The 19,246-nt window shown below is 37.5% G+C and overlaps 1 protein-coding gene across 3 annotated transcripts in view; it reads left to right on the forward strand.

Annotated features, from left to right (window-relative positions):
- Positions 1-19,246, forward strand: part of rnls (renalase, FAD-dependent amine oxidase) — a 64,345-nt gene that overhangs the window by 19,044 nt on the left and 26,055 nt on the right. The gene's annotated exons all lie outside the window — the stretch shown is intronic.

Here is a 19,246-nt window from a genome sequence, read left to right on the forward strand (position 1 = left end):
TTGTAAATAAACTACAATCATAAAAATATAAACATTTATTTTGTCCTCAAATTCTTTCTTGTAACTCTTCCCTCTCAGTCACATGGCTCATTATGCAGCTCATTATGCGGGTCTTGATTACAGTGAGATTAGACTTTAGCCATTTAGATGTTTATAAGCAACTGAAAAAAGCACAAATGTCAGGGCATGACAAAACTTCTCCAGGCCCCAAAAATACCCTTAGACCTCAGAGGGTTAATGCTGAAAACCCTATTCAGATTATGTTTCACTGAAGCGCGTGGCTTGAATACGGCCACACAACAGAAGACAACGCAGCCAGACTGTTCAAGTTTTTATTTTTTTTTATTTTACAGTTTGCTTCCCGATCAGAGGAATAAGACATAATTCACCCCAAAAAGATGTGATGTGGATTACCTCAAGATTTAAGATTTGGATTTTCTCAGAAAAAAAAGAATGAATATATATATATATATATTGGAAAAAGTCTAACTAGAAAAATGTTTACACGTCATGTGAAAACTACAACCCGAATTCCGGAAAAGTTGGGACGTTTTTTAAATTATAATAAAATGAAAACTAAAGGAATTTCAAATCACATGAGCCAATATTTTATTCACAATAGAACATAGATAACGTAGCAAATGTTTAAACTGAGAAATTTTAAACTTTTATCCACTTAATTAGCTCATTTAAAATTTAATGCCTGCTACAGGTCTCAAAAAAGTTGGCACGGGGGCAACAAATGGCTAAAAAAGCAAGCAGTTTTGAAAAGATTCAGCTGGGAGAACATCTAATGATTAATTAAGTTAATTGATATCAGGTCTGTAACATGATTAGCTATAAAAGCTTTGTCTTAGAGAAGCAGAGTCTCTCAGAAGTAAAGATGGGCAGAGGCTCTCCAATCTGTGAAAGACTGCGTAAAAAAATTGTGGAAAACTTTAAAAACAATGTTCCTCAACGTCAAATTGCAAAGGCTTTGCAAATCTCATCATCTACAGTGCATAACATCATCTAAAGATTCAGAGAAACTGGAGAAATCTCTGTGCGTAAGGGACAAGGCCGGAGACCTTTATTGGATGCCCGTGGTCTTCGGGCTCTCAGACGACACTGCATCACTCATCGGCATGATTGTGTTAATGACATTACTAAATGGGCCCAGGAATACTTTCAGAAACCACTGTCGGTAAACACAATCCGCCGTGCCATCAGCAGATGCCAACTAAAGCTCTATCATGCAAAAAGGAAGCCATATGTGAACATGGTCCAGAAGCGCCGTCGTGTCCTGTGGGCCAAGGCTCATTTAAAATGGACTATTTCAAAGTGGAATAGTGTTTTATGGTCAGACGAGTCCAAATGTGACATTCTTGTTGGAAATCACGGACGCCGTGTACTCCGGGCTAAAGAGGAGGGAGACCTTCCAGCATGTTATCAGCGTTCAGTTCAAAAGCCAGCATCTCTGATGGTATGGGGGTGCATAAGTGCATACGGTATGGGCAGCTTGCATGTTTTGGAAGGCTCTGTGAATGATGAAAGGTATATAAAGGTTTTAGAGCAACATATGCTTCCCTCCAAACAACGTCTATTTTAGGGAAGGCCTTGTTTATTTCAGCAGGACAATGCAAAACCACATACTGCAGCTATAACAACAGCATGGCTTCGTCGTAGAAGAGTCCGGGTGCTAACCTGGCCTGCCTGCAGTCCAGGGGTGCGTTCTCCGAAACTACCTTAACGCTACGTCATTCTTAAGTTGTACCTTAAGAAGTACCTTATCGTTAATACGTGGTTTCCGAAACCTTCTTAGTTAAGTATACCTTCTGTAAGTCATGCGTTCGTAAGGTTGGTCTGGAGCGCTCTTAGCTGTACCTTATCGCTGCTTACGGTTCATACCGCTAGTGGCCACCACTACGCAAAAAGATTTTTTACATCGCAGTTTAATTACACATAGAAAATTTTATATGAAATTTTAATATAAAATCTGATTTAGAATTAAAATTACATTTTTACTTTACTTTAAAATTATACACATAAAATACTTAAGTTGTTATAGCCTACACCCAGTGTATGGAAGTGTTTTCATTAATAAAGTTTCCATACACTAATGGTTGTTAGCTTTTTTAATTACTATCCTAAGGCACATCAGCTGGCGAACCATTTGACAGAAAAGGCTTAGGAGTCTATATAAAGAAAGATGAGTTTACACAAACTTTATAGCTATGGCAGCGAGACAGCGAGTACTTGTTTTAAATCAAAGACGGCGGCGTCCGCGGAGCCAGTTAGTGTATGTCAACTACTTTATAAGAGAACATTTTAGTCCACTGACTACCATGTCAGAAGAGACCATTGTAAAAAAAATTTGCCTGCCACGGGAGCAAATTCTGCAGCTCTTGCATCTTGTTGGCCCAGATTTGTCAAGACAAACTCGACGGAGCTACCCCCTCAGCCCCGAAATTCAGCTGCTGGCGGCTCTTCGTTTTTATGCTGTGGGGAGTTTTCTGGAGGTTGTTGGGGATGGATATGGGCTGAGTAAGACCTCAGTGTGGCTGGGCGATCTCTTTTTGCGGACTTTTTTCCCCGACATAGTGAATGTCGGTATGTCTCTCATGTTTGCGCTTTTATTGAGGAAATCATCCAATTACACAAATGAGCGATTTACGCCAATAATGTGATACGGCTGGTGGATAATCAGCATACGTTGTGGAGAACATTAACACACTTATGGCCGTGAGGGTTTGGGATTGTACACTTGCTAAATTATAATCACATACTCATATTTATTTCTGCATGTACGTATTTCAATAAGCCCCGATAAATGCAGTTTGTACTATTTCTAAAACGCTTCTTTATAAAGAACATTGTTTTCTCAATACTTTACCTATACCGCTGTGAAGGAAAGAGCGCACAATCGATCATCGAGGCGTCGATATCAACCTATTCAGCGCCTCCACCATGGACAGCAACTGCTAAGGTCGAACTTAAGAAGGTTTACCTTAAGCTACATCCTAAGGTATAGTTCGGAGAACACACGTAGCAAAGGTATACCTGTAGTTAAGGTGTACCTTTTGAGTATTCGTAGCGCGCTAAGAGACAACGTTATCGGAGAACGCACCCCAGATCTTTCACCTATAGAGAACATTTGGCGCATCATTAAACGAAAAATACGTCAAAGACGACCACGAACTCTTCAGCAGCTGGAAATCTATATAAGGCAAGAATGGGACCAAATTCCAACAGCAAAACTCCAGCAACTCATAGCCTCAATGCCCAGACGTCTTCAAACTGTTTTGAAAAGAAAAGGAGATGCTACACCATGGTAAACATGCCCCGTCCCAACTATTTTGAGACCTGTAGCAGAAATCAAAATTGAAATGAGCTCATTTTGTGCATAAAATTGTAAACTTTCTCAGTTTAAACATTTGCTGTGTTATCTATGTTCTATTGTGAATAAAATATTGGCTCATGTGATTTGAAAGTCTTTTAGTTTTCATTTTATTAAAATTTAAAAAACGTCCCAACTTTTCCGGAATTCGGGTTGTAGTACAAGTGTGTGTGTATGTGCATATATATATATATATCAGTGCTTTAAGTGGCCCAAAAGAGGTGCCGGTACTCTATTATAGCCTAATATATATATTTATATAACAACAAAGAAATTGAAGGTTTTATATACAGCAGTCAACAGACGACCTTATAAAAAATAATAAATCATTTTTTAGTTTGTGGATTTGCTTGAGCTAGAAAGAGCTACTGAAAATAAATAAAATGTGCAAAAGGATTTTGAAAAAATACCCTTAGAAAGAGCTACTGCATTACTTCATTAGCTTGCGTCTGACCTGCAGCGACATCATTCAGGCTTGGTGGGGTGTCACCCAGCGAGTCATCTGATTCTGACCATGTTCTTTTAGTACTCAGAGTCTGAAGCCAGGAGAGCATATTAAGTGAAGTTCACTGTATTTGTATTTTTAACAAGCCGAGTGTGTGCGTTTCACACACCCTCTCCGGCCACGTTGAGTTGTTGACACTGACAGCGGCAAAAGAGACGCATGCGCTTTTCACTTGTAAAACTCAAGGGTCTATGGGTAATGTAGTCTCTGCTCTCAGTGGGACGAATTAGGGGCCGTTCGGCATTCTGAAAAGTTGAGATGTTTTTAACTCGGTGCGGTGCGGATGCGCCTGGAAAAAACGAGCGCGCCGCGACCAAGTCGCTTCCATTATGAGCGCGCATACATTGGAAATAACGAACTTGAGCGCGCAAAAGATGCGGTATGTGAACGGCCCCTTAGGAAGCGTGCATTGTGAAGGGCGCTCTGAAAATTGGCAGTGCAGGCATAGGATTAAAACCTCTAATAAACAGATTAATAAACAGGGGCTTCGTGGTCATCCGATGCTGTGGGCTGTTCCCGGCGGGGCTGCCAGGCTGGCTAGCGGAGACAAACAGGCGGTCAAATCCCAGCCAATCCCTGCCTTGACGATCCCGACTTCTACCGGCCAGGCGCCTGGGGGCGCGGTGACAGTGACGCGCCACGCCGGTACTTCCCTGGTATCGCCATGGACGCAGGCGATGGGCAGTCTGGCTTTGGGTTCAGGCCGTGGAGGAAGGACAGTCGGCCAGACAAGGGTGATCGCACTGCCAGAATAGAGGAGGGCGAGGAGCGGTCGGCCATTTATCTTCACTTCCGCCCGTGGAGCCTGCTTCAGAGTTTCCGCATGTACGGCACAGCCTGTCAGCCAAGCCCGTCCAGGGGAGTGGGGAGCTTCGGTGGGCATAGGCTCGTCCTGTGGCCCGGGAACCGCCGGCCTGCTCACTGGTCGCCGGGTCGCCATTAGCCGAGAGACATCTCTCACCTCTCTGTTCGTTGGTGAAACTTATAAAGCCTGGCCTTGATGGGCAGCAGGTGCCTGCTCCGTTTCCAGGGCGACGCTGATGAGAGCTCGAGACACACGTCACAATATATATACTTGTACTAACTAGCACAAGTGTGTACAGTATGTATATGTATATATATATATATATATATATATATATATATATACTTGTAATAGTTTTCACATGACGTGTAAACATTTTAGACTTTTTCCAAACTATAGTTCTTGACTAAATGTATAATCAAGTGAAACATTATGAAGTTTCAGTAACAATATACACTACTATACCATTCAAAAGCTTGATGTAAATAATATAAATGTAACAAATAAATGTAACTGTAACAAATGTAACAAACAATGCTGTTCTTTCAATTTACCCCCCCACCCCACCCCCCAAAAAAATACCTGAAGACACACAGTAATTAGACCAAACTTTCCTAGCAATGACGATCACGTAGTAGTCTAACATAACAGGTGGGTTGAACAATAGCCAGATTGCGCGTTCAGTAATCTCAAATCTGCTTTCAAATGCACACCTCCACCTCTCCTTTACATCCATTCAGACTCTCCTTTGGCCGGTGGGCTTCAGAGACCCCATATTGTCATCTTAAACTCTTTTCAGCTGCCTCACGGCTGCAGGTTAGCATCAGGGTCCAAATTGGTATTCTCAGTATGACGTGTTTGAAATGGTAAAACATAAGTCCATAAGTAGAAATGGAAGAGTCAGATCTGGGCCTTCTGGGTGTTTGAGCTTCTGAGAAACTGTGAATAATGCAGGGTGTGAGGAGAAAGTCACAGGCTCAGAAAAAGAGCTGCATTGCAAATTAAGGGAGGAATGAAAAATGGAATGAGACAGCTGAAAATGGTGGAGTCGCCGCTAGTGAAAAAACGGCACTCTAAATGGTTGTGGTGTCACGCACAGAGCAGCAGAAGTAGGGTAGAGGCGGATGGGTCTCTACGGCGTTGATACGCTATGAAACGGCTGTGTTGGAGCAGCTGAAAAATTAATCTGAAATGGTCTGGATGGAGATGGAGGCCATGTGATCAATGTCACAGTGCAGTTGCACGGGACTCCACATAACTGAATACAAGAAGGTCGAAACTGTTAGAGGACCATAAGATGTGGAAAAAAAAAAAAATTCACGCACAAATTGTTGGCCAGTTTTCTCCAAGTCCCATTCAGAGTTGGAGGTGAGAATTTTTTTGTTTTGTTTTTTTTCCCATAGAGATTTTTTTTTTATTCTTTGGCAGGCTAAAGTCGATGTAGGCTCTGATTTAACTGCTTCTCTGTCAAATCATAGTTATTTTAAAGCCACTTCAACAAGAAATTTTATTTAAATTTAATTTTAAGTTATTCTGTTTTGTGTCATGACTGGTTTTACTGTGAGAAAACCCATGTGTTCAGAAAAACACTGTTCCTGGGAGACATATTACAGACATTTCTTGAAATTCCTTAAACCCTTCTGATCTTTCATTTTTAGTAGGCTGTGTTTTTAATTTGTGAATTATTTTTCTCTTCTGCGTACATCTTTGTTTTTCTAGAACATATTATCATATTGGGTTGGAGATTTTGTAAACTTTTGTGACCTAGCTGAATCTATATTCTTTGTTTTTGTATTCATAATTTTAAGCAAATTAGTCATCTAGCAGAGGTGTACTTTTATGTATTTGCTTCTTCATAATTTAAGATTTAGTTATAGTGCCTTTGAGACTTTATGACAGAGCTGATTGTCCAGGGCAAATTGTTTAAATTTGTGTAATTTTGAAACTACAACATAGGCCAGATCAAATATACCATCATTCCAAATTTTTGGGCAAGTAAGATTAATTAATTAATTTATTTTAAGAAGTTAGTAGTTTATTTTTACTTTATCATGTTTTTTTAATTATCATGGTTTCCACAAAAATATTAAGTAGCACAAGTGTTTTCAACATTGTTAGTCAAGACTGGAGTAATGGCTGCTGAAAATATCACTTTGCCATCACAGGAATATATTACCCTTTAAAATATTATTAAATATTATTATTATTAAACTAGTAAATAGTTTTTATTTAATTTTTTATTATTGTAATATTTCACAATATTACTGTTTTATTGTATTTTTGATCAAATAAATGCAGCTTTAGTGAGCATAACAAACATCTTTCAAAAACATTTAAAACATCTTACCAACCCCAAACTTTTAAGCCTTAGTAATATGACTAGAAATGATGGTACCAACCAACACATAGATAAAACGTTCATTTTGTCTTCATTGTCCTGTTTGCCATGATGTCACCATGTTAGTGGTCGTATTTTTTGTATTGGCGGCTGCTGGACAGTTGGGGGCAGCAGGCAGGTATGAACCACTGGCACTTGCAGAGATGCAATCTGGAAATCATTTTCACAGATTGGAGCTGCATGCTCAAAAAATGGATGCCTCACACTTTGTGCTTTATCATAGCATGATTCCACAAAGTGTCTATTGACCTCAATTTTAAGGTCTAATGCGTGTGAAAATAATTCAGAATGCAAAAGCAAATTGGAATTGTTTTAATGCTGTTTTTAGAGGTTAAAAGACTACTATAAGAAACTCTAACACTAAATTAAAATAATATGTTTTGCTTTTAATTTATAAACTTTCATTGTTCACACCAACATTCAAATATCTTTGCCCCCTTTGTCAGATAAGAATAAGAACAGCCTCAGAAAAAGTATCCGCAGATAATAATAAAATGCCAACAATGACTATATTTTATATCATAGACTTGCAAAGGTATTTATTGCAGATTATTACTGTAAGTTGTATTTTTGATGAAATCGATAGTTCTTCCATGTAGCGAGCAGCATAGTGAATCACGTGATAATGATTCATATTCCACATTAATTTTCTATAGACTTGGCTTTTAGCAAGGTTTGTTTGCTAAAATGCAACTATGACACTTATTTATTTATTTTACATAAATTTTGACAGGATTTTCAGGGGTTGATCTTGAACAGTTCTTTATATGGCTGTTCCATCCGCTTATAGTTAATATGTGGTTATACAGTATTAGCAGAATAGCCATAGAAACTGATGAAATCCAAAACAGCCATATTTCTTTTAATGCAGTGACAATCACATCCTTACAGCCCTGCGCTTCCATTCAATGGACTTTGGTTTTTCCCAGTGGCTTTCCATGTGCAGGGGAATGAGAAGGAAATATGAGCGTTTATCATTTGCAAAAGATGAATGAACTCTATGCGTGCTGCTGGTCTGTGGCGAGCCTGATGTGGATCAGAGCCCTCCCTGGACTCTGATTTGTTTCCTCTAATATATTGCTGAACATTTTGGGTTAGCGGTTTGACTGGGGTTATGGAACATACGTTTGGGCCAGAGGAGCTTTGCCAACTCTGATGTGTTCAGTTGCAGCTGACTTCCTGACAGATTCTGCTCGCTTCTTGGCCAGAAATTGCCCTCCTGTATGTTTGGCTGTTTTTCATCATATTCTGCAACACTTTCTTCTTTTATTCTTTCATTCTAGCTGTCTGCTGTCACTGACATGCTCCACCAGCTGCCAGAAATTAACATAAGACAGTGGAAGGCAGCTTTTGTGAGCACTGGCACAGTCCCTTTGAATTGGAGTGACATAACATGTTTGAGTGCTCTCAGACCTCTGATTTCCTCCATAGTAACTACACAGTCAGCTCAGGGACATTTTCGAGCTTAAGAAACATGCCAGACGCATACACACACACACCCTAACCCTGCACATGTGCTTAACACAAACTAAAGAGCGTGCATTTGTGAACATAAAACACTGGGTCTGGCTCTTCCTGCACATCAGAGGATGTAATCTATGACAGGTGGTTGGGCCTGTTCTCCAGCGACGCTGTAAGAGACTGAATAAGTACATTTCAAAATTAGAATCTGATCAGCATTCACTTCCACTTTGGCAGGCTTGCTTAAGTCTATGCAGAACCATTTCTGCTTTTGTGGTTAAAGACAGAGAAGACCCTAAAGAGGAAGTTTACAAAAACGGTTTAGATTTTCTGCTCTTTCTCCAGTGTTAAACGCTAAATAATTGCTTCCCAAACCATATTATTATTCATTATATACAGTACTATTCAAAAGTTTGGGGTCAGTAGGATTTGTTTTTTAAAGAAATAATACCTTTATTCAGAGTGAGATTGGAGACATTTGAGGTTACGAAAGATTTTTATTTCAATTAAATTGAATGAAAACTTTCTATTCATTAAAGTGTCCTGAAGAAACAAATGTGTCAGTGTTTCCACAAAAATATTAAGCAGCACTTTTTTTCAGAATTGAAAATATTTTTTGAGCACCAAATCAGCGTGTTATAATGGCTTCTGAAGGAACATGTGACACCGAAAACTGGAGTAATGGCTGCTTAAAATAGAAATAGTCATTTGTAAATTGTAATAATAGGCTATTATTAGAATTTAAATATTTAAATTGTAATAATTACATTTTAAGTATTTTTCATCAAATAGATTAAGAGACTTTATTTCAAAAACATTATCAAATCCTTACAGACACTTAACTTTTGAACATATTTCTTTTTAGACCTTTTTATTTCAGCGATTGATTGTTCTATATTGTCTTCACAACTCCAAGCAGCTCATTAGTTTTACATTTACACTCCCTCCAAAGTTTGTTTCCTTTCCAAGTGCTGAATGACCACATTTAACCTCTTTAGATGAGATTAAAGCTGTGAATCATAACTGAATCATAATTTATGGGCCCCTTCTAAATGCATTTATGCTAACTGCGTCTTGATATTTCAGGATGACAAAAGCAATATTGATGTCTGGATATAGGAGTCAATTGCCCGTTATGTTACTCTCAATGAGTGATGGTGTGCCCACACCCTTTCCTATTGTGTGCTTTTACTTCCTGTCTGGCCCATGTGCAGGTCTGTCAGGCTGCACCAAACTTAGCAAGCCTTTGTGCCTATAAGTGATTACATCATTGTGCTGAAATATGGCATTTTTGCAGCTAACCTCCGAGTAGTCGGCAGTTACACTCGTGCAGATCTTTTCCACAACCCAGATCCCCTGACGGCCTTGAAACTCTGCTGATGTTGAGAAACATGATTCTTCTTTTCTAATAAAATTAAATCTCTATTTTTGTCTCTCTCTCTCTCTCTCTCTCTCTCTCTCTCTCTCTCTCTCTTCTCTCTCTCTCTCTCTCTCTCTTTCATGTGGTAATCAGTCTCCCTGGCTGCGTTATTTGATTTGGGGTCTGGTTATGCGAGATAGGTAGCGTGCTGATTATTTCCCTTTTTTCAAGTTACCTTTAAAGAGCAGTTGTTAATCAGCAGATATGATAAAAAAGCATGACAGGATGCGTCGTTAAACTTAAAACGGCACCTCTTTTGTTCCCCACCACCAAACATAAATATCCAAGCTTTTCATTTGGCTAACAATTACCCCGAGCTTCTCCCGTGCTCAGAATACAATAAATGTGTCAAGTTACATCATCCTCCTCTTGGTTAGAGATTCTCTTTTTGTCTCTCATTGAGTGGCTGTCTGGGTCTGCTGCTTTCAAGTCAGGAGTGATGTAATCCCTTGTTCTGACTCCTGACAGAAAGGCACGCTTATTTCCCCTGCACTGTCTGGGTGTTGTGCGCTAAATGGATACTTAGTCCTCCTCTCTCCACAGCTCTCTCAAAGGCTCTCAGGAGACCAAACAATGGAGGGATAGTTTTTTTTCTTCTCATCACTCTGTCTGTCTTTATAATTGGGTGTCTTAACCCCATCAAATTAGTGCAAGGTTTGTTGTTGAGAGTTGGTGCGGTACCTTTGTTCTGAGATTTACCTTTTGTCACATCAGACTGATTTAACAGATCATGTCCATTCTGAATGAAAATAATGGTGGGTAGTGGTAGTGCTAAGACAAAATTTATTTACCATTGGTGAATAAGCAGTTAATTTAAATTAATTTAATTATTATTAATTATTAATACAGGTGCATTTCAATAAATTAGAATGTCGTGGAAAAGTTAATTTATTTCAGTAATTCAACTCAATTGTGTAAATAAATTCAGTGCACACAGACTGAAGTAGTTTGTAGTTGAAGTATTTGGTTCTTTTAATTGTGGTGATTTTGGCTCACATTTAACAAAAACCCAACAATTCATTATCTCAACAAGTTAGAATATGGTGACATGCCAACCTGCAAAGGTTTCCTGAGCCTTCAAAATGGTCTCTCAGTTTGGTTCACTAGGTTACGCAATCATGGGGAAGACTGCTGATCTGACAATTGTCCAGAAGACGATCATTGACAGCTTTCACAAGGAGGGTAAGCCACAAACATTAAGTGCCAAAAAAAGCTGGCTGTTCACAGAGTGCTGTATCAAAGCATGTTAACAGAAAGTTGAATGGAAGGAAAAAGTGTGGAAGAAAAAGATGCACAACCAGGACTGTCAAGCAAAATCGATTTAAGAATTTGAGTGAACTTCACAAGGAATGGACTGAGGCTGGGGTCAAGGCATCAAGAGCCACCACACACAGACGTGTCAAGGAATTTGCTGAACCACAGACAGTGTCAGAGGCATCTTACCTGGGCTAAGGAGAAGAACTGGACTGTTGCCCAGTGGTGCAAAGTCCTCTTTTCAGATGAGAGCAAGTTTTGTATTTCATTTGAAAACCAAGGTCCTAGAGTCTAGAAGAAGGATGGGGAAGCTCATAGCCCAAGTTGCTTGAAGTCCAGTGTTAAGTTTCCACAGTAAGTGATGATTTGGGGTGCAATGTCATCTGCTGGTGTTGGTCCATTGTGAAAACCAAAGTCACTGCACGCGTTTACCAAGAAATTTTGGAGCACTTCATGTTTCCTTCTGCTGACCAGCTTTTTGAAGATGCTGATTTCATTTTCCACCAGGATTTGGCAACTGCCCACAAAGCCAAAAGCACCAAAAGTTGGTTAAATGACCATGGTGTTGGTGTACTTGACTGGCCAGCAAACTCACCAGACCTGAACCTCATAGAGAATCTATGGGGTATTGTCAAGAAGAAAATGAGAAACTAGAGACCAAAAAATACAAATGAGCTGAAGGCCACTGTCAAAGAAACCAGGGGTTCCATACCACCTCAGCAGTGCCATAAACTGATCACCTCCATGCCATGCCGAATTGAGGCAGTAATTAAATCAAAATGAGCCCCTACCAAGTATTGAGTACATGTACAGTAAATGAACACACTTTCCAGAAGGCCAACAATTCACTATATTTAATTTTTTTAAAATTGGTCTTATGAAGTATTCTGAATTGTTGAGATTTGGTGAGGTTTTGTTAAATGTGAGCCAAAATCATCACAATTAAATGAACCAAAGACTTAAACTACTTCAGTCTGTGTGCACTGAATTGATTTAATACACGAGTTTCAATTTGAGTTGAATTACTGAAATGAACTATTCCACAATTTTCTAATTTATTGAGATGCACCTGTAATACACAGAAATCAATTTCTAAGGAAGACAATATTTAAGTAAACAACAATAGTTGACATTTATTTCATTCATATTTAAAAGTAATTGTTAAATAGCTACTTTTGTGCAATAAATGCAAGAAATACTGCATCTGTGAATGTAAAATCAATCTAACATTTTTTAAACTTGTTAACGTGGTGGACGTGTCAAAAGTGCATGTCTTGAAATTCAGTATTAAGTTATTTTTATTATTTAAAAAAACAGCAAATGAATAAGAAAAGCAGCTGGCCAGGCAAAATAATAATAATAATAAAATATGTGTGTGTGTGTGTGTGTGTGTGTGTGTGTGTGTGTGTGTGTGTATATATATATGTATATGTGTTAGGGGTGTAACGATTCACTCGTTTTCTCGATGCATCGATTACAAACCCTGACGATTCATATGCATCGATCTTGAAACATGATTTTTGAATCGTGAATCACCGATCTTGGACAGTAATCGATTCAAAATGCTAAGAATCGAATGAATCGCGATTTCTATAGCGATTCAATGCTTTCAAAATGTATACACATTAAATTACTACATGCACGAATTAATGAAGACCTTGAAGAGTGTTCGTGAATCGTGCCTCTTATCTGTCCTTCACGCGCTCCACTGTTCACCGCCTGAGACTGTCACAGGATTGCGCTCGCGCTCCGTTCGTCTCTGACACAGCTGACGTGTGATCTATAGGATTTGTGGCCAGTAATACTAAAGTGAAGTAGCTTTACTTTTCTGTAGTTTGTCAATGGCTCTCTGCATCTTACCGACAGCGTTACCGGAACCGTCGACAGTAGTATTTATTGCATGGACGGATCAGAAATGTAAATGTCTAAATCATACGCACAGATCCATTGAATGATAAATGTTTTTAAACAATGCGGATAAACCGAATATACGAAGGAAACTTTTAAAATTAACCACAGCATTAACAATGACCTTAAAATAAGAGCGCGAGATTTCTCTGATAATCAGATGCATGAAAGTAGCGTTTGTTTCATTAGCAAACAGACATCTGGCGCGTTTTCTCTCAGAATCATTCGCTGATGGAGAGGAAAAGTTAAATAGAGATGAAGACGTTTTCACACTGAAAGAGAAGCGATCTCGCTCTCATAGACGTGCCAGGCTATATCTGCAGCTAAACTGAATAAAAGCAGAATGAACTGATGAAACTAAAAACAAACCCACAAACAATTTATGAATGATGCAGTGCTAATTGACATTTATTACAGTACAGAAACTATAAAGTATATTTTCTACCTTATTCTGTGCAGAAAATTTAAATAATTGTTAATTAAATGTAGCCTAGTATATAAAACAATCATAAAATTGCCATTAGGAAAAAAATATCGATTACAAATGATTGATTATTGTCCAGCAGTGTATTTGATTTATTACAGCTAATTAAAAGTAATTAAAAAAGATCATTCCTTGTAAAAAAAAAAAATAATAATAATAATTATTATTATTATTATATAGGCTACATACATGATTGTATTTGACATTTCTGTCACTTCTGAAATTATGGCTACGCCCCTGGTGTGACAAAATGTTAGCTTATACAGAATACTCTTTAAGCTCTTTTTTAAAAACTTGGCTTACATACATTTTTACGTATGCCATGTCGCATCATTAAACTAGCATTTAACAATGGACAAAAGTTTTTTTTTTTTTTTTTTTTTAACCTATGGTTCTCTAACCATAAATGCTACTGTAATTTGCCCCCTGACTAAGCATTTAAAGAATTTAGTAGAAGCATTTAAATAATCCCGTGAATGCACTTAAAGAATGCAGAATCGAATTGTTATAATCGAATCGAATCGAATTTAATTGTGAAAATCGAATCGAATTGAATCGTTTTAAATTTGCAAAAATCGTTCTTGAATCGAATCGAAAACCTATGAATCGTAATCGAATCGAATCGCTGCCTTGCCAAAGATTCACAGCCCTAATATGTGTGTATGTATATATGTATAGTAGGTGGACAACCTAATGGGCATTACCGTCGTGCATAGGGCCTCTTTAACTGTCATTCAGTCACGTGTTAAAATCATTCGCGAAACTACCGCCAGGTGGTGCAAAGGGAAGGATTGCGAAATGTAATTGTAAAATTAGATAAAAAGAGGAAGTAAAGCAACAATAACATTATGATATAACATTGTAACATTTAAAAAAAACATTAAAATTCAGTCTACTCATCAAAAATTTAAAGAAGACCTTTACACAAAGGATCATATGCATGCTATTGTTATTAAACAGTAAATAAATATATGGTGTGTGTGTGTGTGTGTGTGTGTGTGTGTGTGTGTGTGTGTGTGTATGTGTGTATATATATATATATATATATATATATATATATATATATATATATATATATATATATATATATATATATATATATATATATATATATATATACATATATATATGAAGAGTTCAGATGCAAAAGCCTCTAAGTGCCATCTGAAATTTTCATCTAAAATTAGGATTTTTATCAAGCTTCTATGCTTACGTTGAGTTATTTTACTTTAATTGCAATGAGCAGGTCCTTTTCCAGGCTGTTAAAGTGCAATAACTGAACATAAATATGATAAGAATTCATGTTAAACATATTTAGCTATTATATAGCTTGATCAAAAGGTTACAATGAATGCAATAGTCGAGCGGGATGTTACAGGCTAAAAGAGTTTGCACAACAAAATTTGCACAGCAGAAAGCAACAATTAAATATTTAATGCTTACAATGTTATTAGTTTGGCATGTGATAGGGAAAAAAGTTTACACACAATAGCCTACGCCACTTTGAAACTCTTGTGAAACTTTGTTTTTTACATTTTTTTTATAGGCAACCTTATGAAAATAACATTTAAAACATACTGAAATACTTTATCCACGGAGTGAAGGCAAGCGGTGTTTCTAGTATCAGTGCGTGCGTATCGGAGTGAATATTAAATGCTCTGAGTGCGAGGGGAAGTTGTTGCAGCTCACAGACTCTGCTGCCGAGTGAGAGAGATGTTTCACCTGACGAAATGAAGACAACGGCGGCAGAACAAGCACAGCACATCCGCCAAATGCAACATGCAGCAATGATCGACTCGCCAAGCTTTACTGTTGTAGGTCGCATGGCAGTAAATAATACGATAATATGACCATGCAGTCAATACAGATATTTAATAAAAACATTAAAAACAAGCAGGGCTGTTACATAACCCATTAAAAAACGCACGCCAGGTCTACACCGGACACAAGTGGCATGATCCAACAACAGACAACAGAACCCAGTGATGGATACACTGGACACGATCCCCATCAGTGAACTGATGCTCGTTCTGTTTGACTAAATGTACTGACACTGCGTTCAGATGATTTGACACTGGAGTGTGATGTCATCTAGTTTAGACAAACTTTTAGCACTGTGGGGCACGGATGACGACTCTCGCGTCCGGTGTAGTCACAGACAGTGATTGCTCTATTTACAAATAAGTTCTATAAGGAAAAAACGAGATGTAAATATAGACTAGAAAATATATTTACTTATTCTGTCCTCCGTCCATGACACTGGCTCACTGCGGAGCTGCCGGTTTTAATCTTAACAGCTCTTAACGGCGAGTGGATGGTTAGATGCATGATTAGCTAGTATTAAAAAAAATAAAATAAAATAAAAAATAAAGGTCTTTCCAGCATTAAGGTAATAAGGTAATAACATTACTGTTATGCAGAGTTTCCTGAATGAGGTTTGTTTAAAGACACACTGAAAGGCATGCAAAAAAACATGTTTCTGCAAGAAATGTGTATGAATTATGTTATTGTTGACATCATTAAGTTCTGTTCTTGTCGCAGTTATAAATTTGACTGCTAAATGAATGATGAAGAACTATATTAAAACTTGTTTTGTAAAAGTTCTTTGTCATTTGAATATTGATTTAAAAATCGGTTTAAATCATGAATCAGATTTTTTTTTTTAGGCCATATGCTATTGCCCAGCCCTAAAAGCAAGTAAAGAAGGCTTTCTTTTAAAGTCACTTAAGTTGTCAATTAATAAAGCTCTTTTTTACATCGTGTGAATTTTGTTGATTATAATGAGAGAACTTGAGTTTAATTGTGAGGACGTTTTATTAATCCCTCCATTCTTTAGAGTTTCAAAGATTTAGCTAAATCGTGCAGGTATAATTTATTATTTTCTTGTTTTAGGCTAATTAGGCCTAAATAATGGGAACGAAATTATACAGTGCTTCACGATTTGACTAAACATGCAACAATTTCTTAATCAGTTTACAGACAAATGTCTTTTTCCCAATAAGTTATGTCAAAATAAAGGACAGGTAACGAATAACAAAAATGCATGTTGTTTTATTAAAGGAATTTTAAAATATAAATTAAAATATAGGCATAACATATGAAAATATTGACATTTTGCATATTAATCCATGTATCCTACCCCCCTAAAATAAGCTACCACTTTTAATGCTCCGATGCAAAGTAAACCACAATTTCTTTTGAATAATATAACACATAATTAATATAATATAATTAATTCTGCATACCTTTTAAATGTGTCAAAGCTGAAATATGGTTTAATACTATGTAGTTCAGAGAAAATATAAGCACAGGCTCAGGGACAGCTTAACATTTATCCTGCTTGAATTCGTTCTAAGAAATGTACATAACTTCATAAATACCAAACTTTCATATGTGAATATTAAATATTAAATATATTAAATATTTAAACTACCAAACTTTTTTTTTGTGTTTTTCTTTCATTTTCCGTGACTGAAGCAGTCAAATGTAACACATCAGCGAGGCAAAGCTGACGTCTATTTGCGAAAAATGTGATTTGATGCGCTTGTTTGATAACTTGTGGTTAAAGCACCACTCAGCGGTCAAAAGCGGCGGTAAAAAGGGCCTTTTGGATGTCTAGCTACTGTATATATATATATATATATATATATATATATATATATATATATATGTATATATATGTATATATATATATATGTATATGTATATGTATGTATGCATATGAATGTGTGTGTGTGTATATATACATACATACATACAGTTGCAATCAAAATTACTCAACCCCTCAGAGACTGCAGTACTTTACAAATACAAGCTTTTCTGAAGATCCAAGATAAAATAAAAATTGCATCTATAACAGTTCACTGGCATATTAAAAGTGATAGTCAATATATAATGTAATACTTTTGAGTTATAAGATTTTTTAATAATACTGCTATGTCATAATTATTCAACCCCTATTCAACATTGCTGTTTTTAAATCACTTATTTGCATGGTGGGGAATAAAACAGTCTCAAAACACAATTAAGCCTTTAGACTCTATTAAAGGGTTAGTTCACCGAAAAATGTCATTAATAACTCACCCTAATGTCGTTCCACACCAGTAAGACCTCCGTTTATCTTCGGAACACAGTTTAAGATATTTTAGATTTAGATTCATGTACTCAAACAGTACACTGACTGAACTGCTGTGAAAAGAGAACTGAAGATGAACACTGAGTCGAGCCGGATAACGAACGAAAGATTGACTCTGTCTCGAGTCAAGAACCGGTTGCATCGGTTTTCGGATCACCAGTAGTGATGGGAAGTTCGGTTCTTTTCTGCGAACCGATTCTTCCGGACATTTCGATTCAATAAACCAGTTGAAGAAAACGGTTCACCGGTTCTTTTGCGCTCGACATAATGATGTCATTGGCGATGATTGCCCTTCTTCTTGATCAAAACTGGAACTTTTTGGACCCATGGATCAGCGGTATGTCTGCTGCAAAAAAGACAAAGCTCATAAGCAGAAGAACACCATCTCCATCATCAAACTTGGAGGTGGATCAGTCCTGTCATGTGGTTTTTTTTTTTACTGTAAAAGGAAGTGGAAATCATGACTGTATGAAGGACATCATAGATTCTTTGAAGTATCAGGCCATTTTGACAAGAATTGTGATGCCTTTGGTGCAAAGACTGAAGCTGATGATCAGTGGACTTTCCTGCAGGACAGACATCCCAAAGTACACATCCAAATCTACTACTGCTTGGTTCAGGGATCAGTCATAGAATGTACTTAAGTGACCTGTTCAGACTCCAGGCTTAATTCCCATTGCAAATATCTGGTTGAATTTGAAGAAAGCAGTGGTCAATGTGAAAACCAAAGAAGCTTTTTCAGGCGAGGAATAGGCCAAGACTGTAGTAGAGAGGTGACAGAAGCTTCTAAGCACTTACAGACAGCATTTATTGGTGATTTTAAAGAATAAAAGATTCTGCACAAAGGGGGTTGAATAATTTTGAATAGTGTTAATTTCGTCAGACGAGACGAGACGAAATATGTTCGTCAATTACCTTTTTTTTTCATGACTAAGACGAGACGATGACAGGACTGCACCACTGTCCAAAAACGCTGACTAAGACTAAATTAACATGCATTATTGTTGACGAAAAAAGACAAAGATGAAAATGTTTTGTATCAAATAAAAACTAAGATAAAATCTCTCTTCATTTTCGTTTACAATCATCTCTGCTTTTTCATCAGCTGTTATGCCTTTAAAATATTCAGAACGAGTTTGCGGCTTCGCGCTGTTGCTCAAGTTACAGGTCTCATACTCCTGTTGCTGCCAGCCTGTAGCTGCAACACGAAACTGCTGAACACCCAAAGCGAACACGAGTGACGAGCGACGACGTAATGCTAGGTCGAAGGAAGAGGCTCGATATTTGTGTGTTATAGCTAGCAGCGGTCTGTTATCAAGAAATAAAATGGTGTGTGCTTAGAATTTGTCCACACGCCTCTCAAAAAAAAAAAAAACAACGCAAGTCCACCGTCTAGGCTGGCTTTTAGTGTTAAATTATATTTCCTGTCGCTGCGCAGACTCTTTTATTGTACATGACAGCTTATGTCCCGATGACCGGTCTTTGCATTACGATTAAAAG

This window comes from Carassius carassius, chromosome 40, assembly GCF_963082965.1.
Source record: "Carassius carassius chromosome 40, fCarCar2.1, whole genome shotgun sequence".
Lineage (NCBI taxonomy): Eukaryota > Metazoa > Chordata > Actinopteri > Cypriniformes > Cyprinidae > Carassius > Carassius carassius.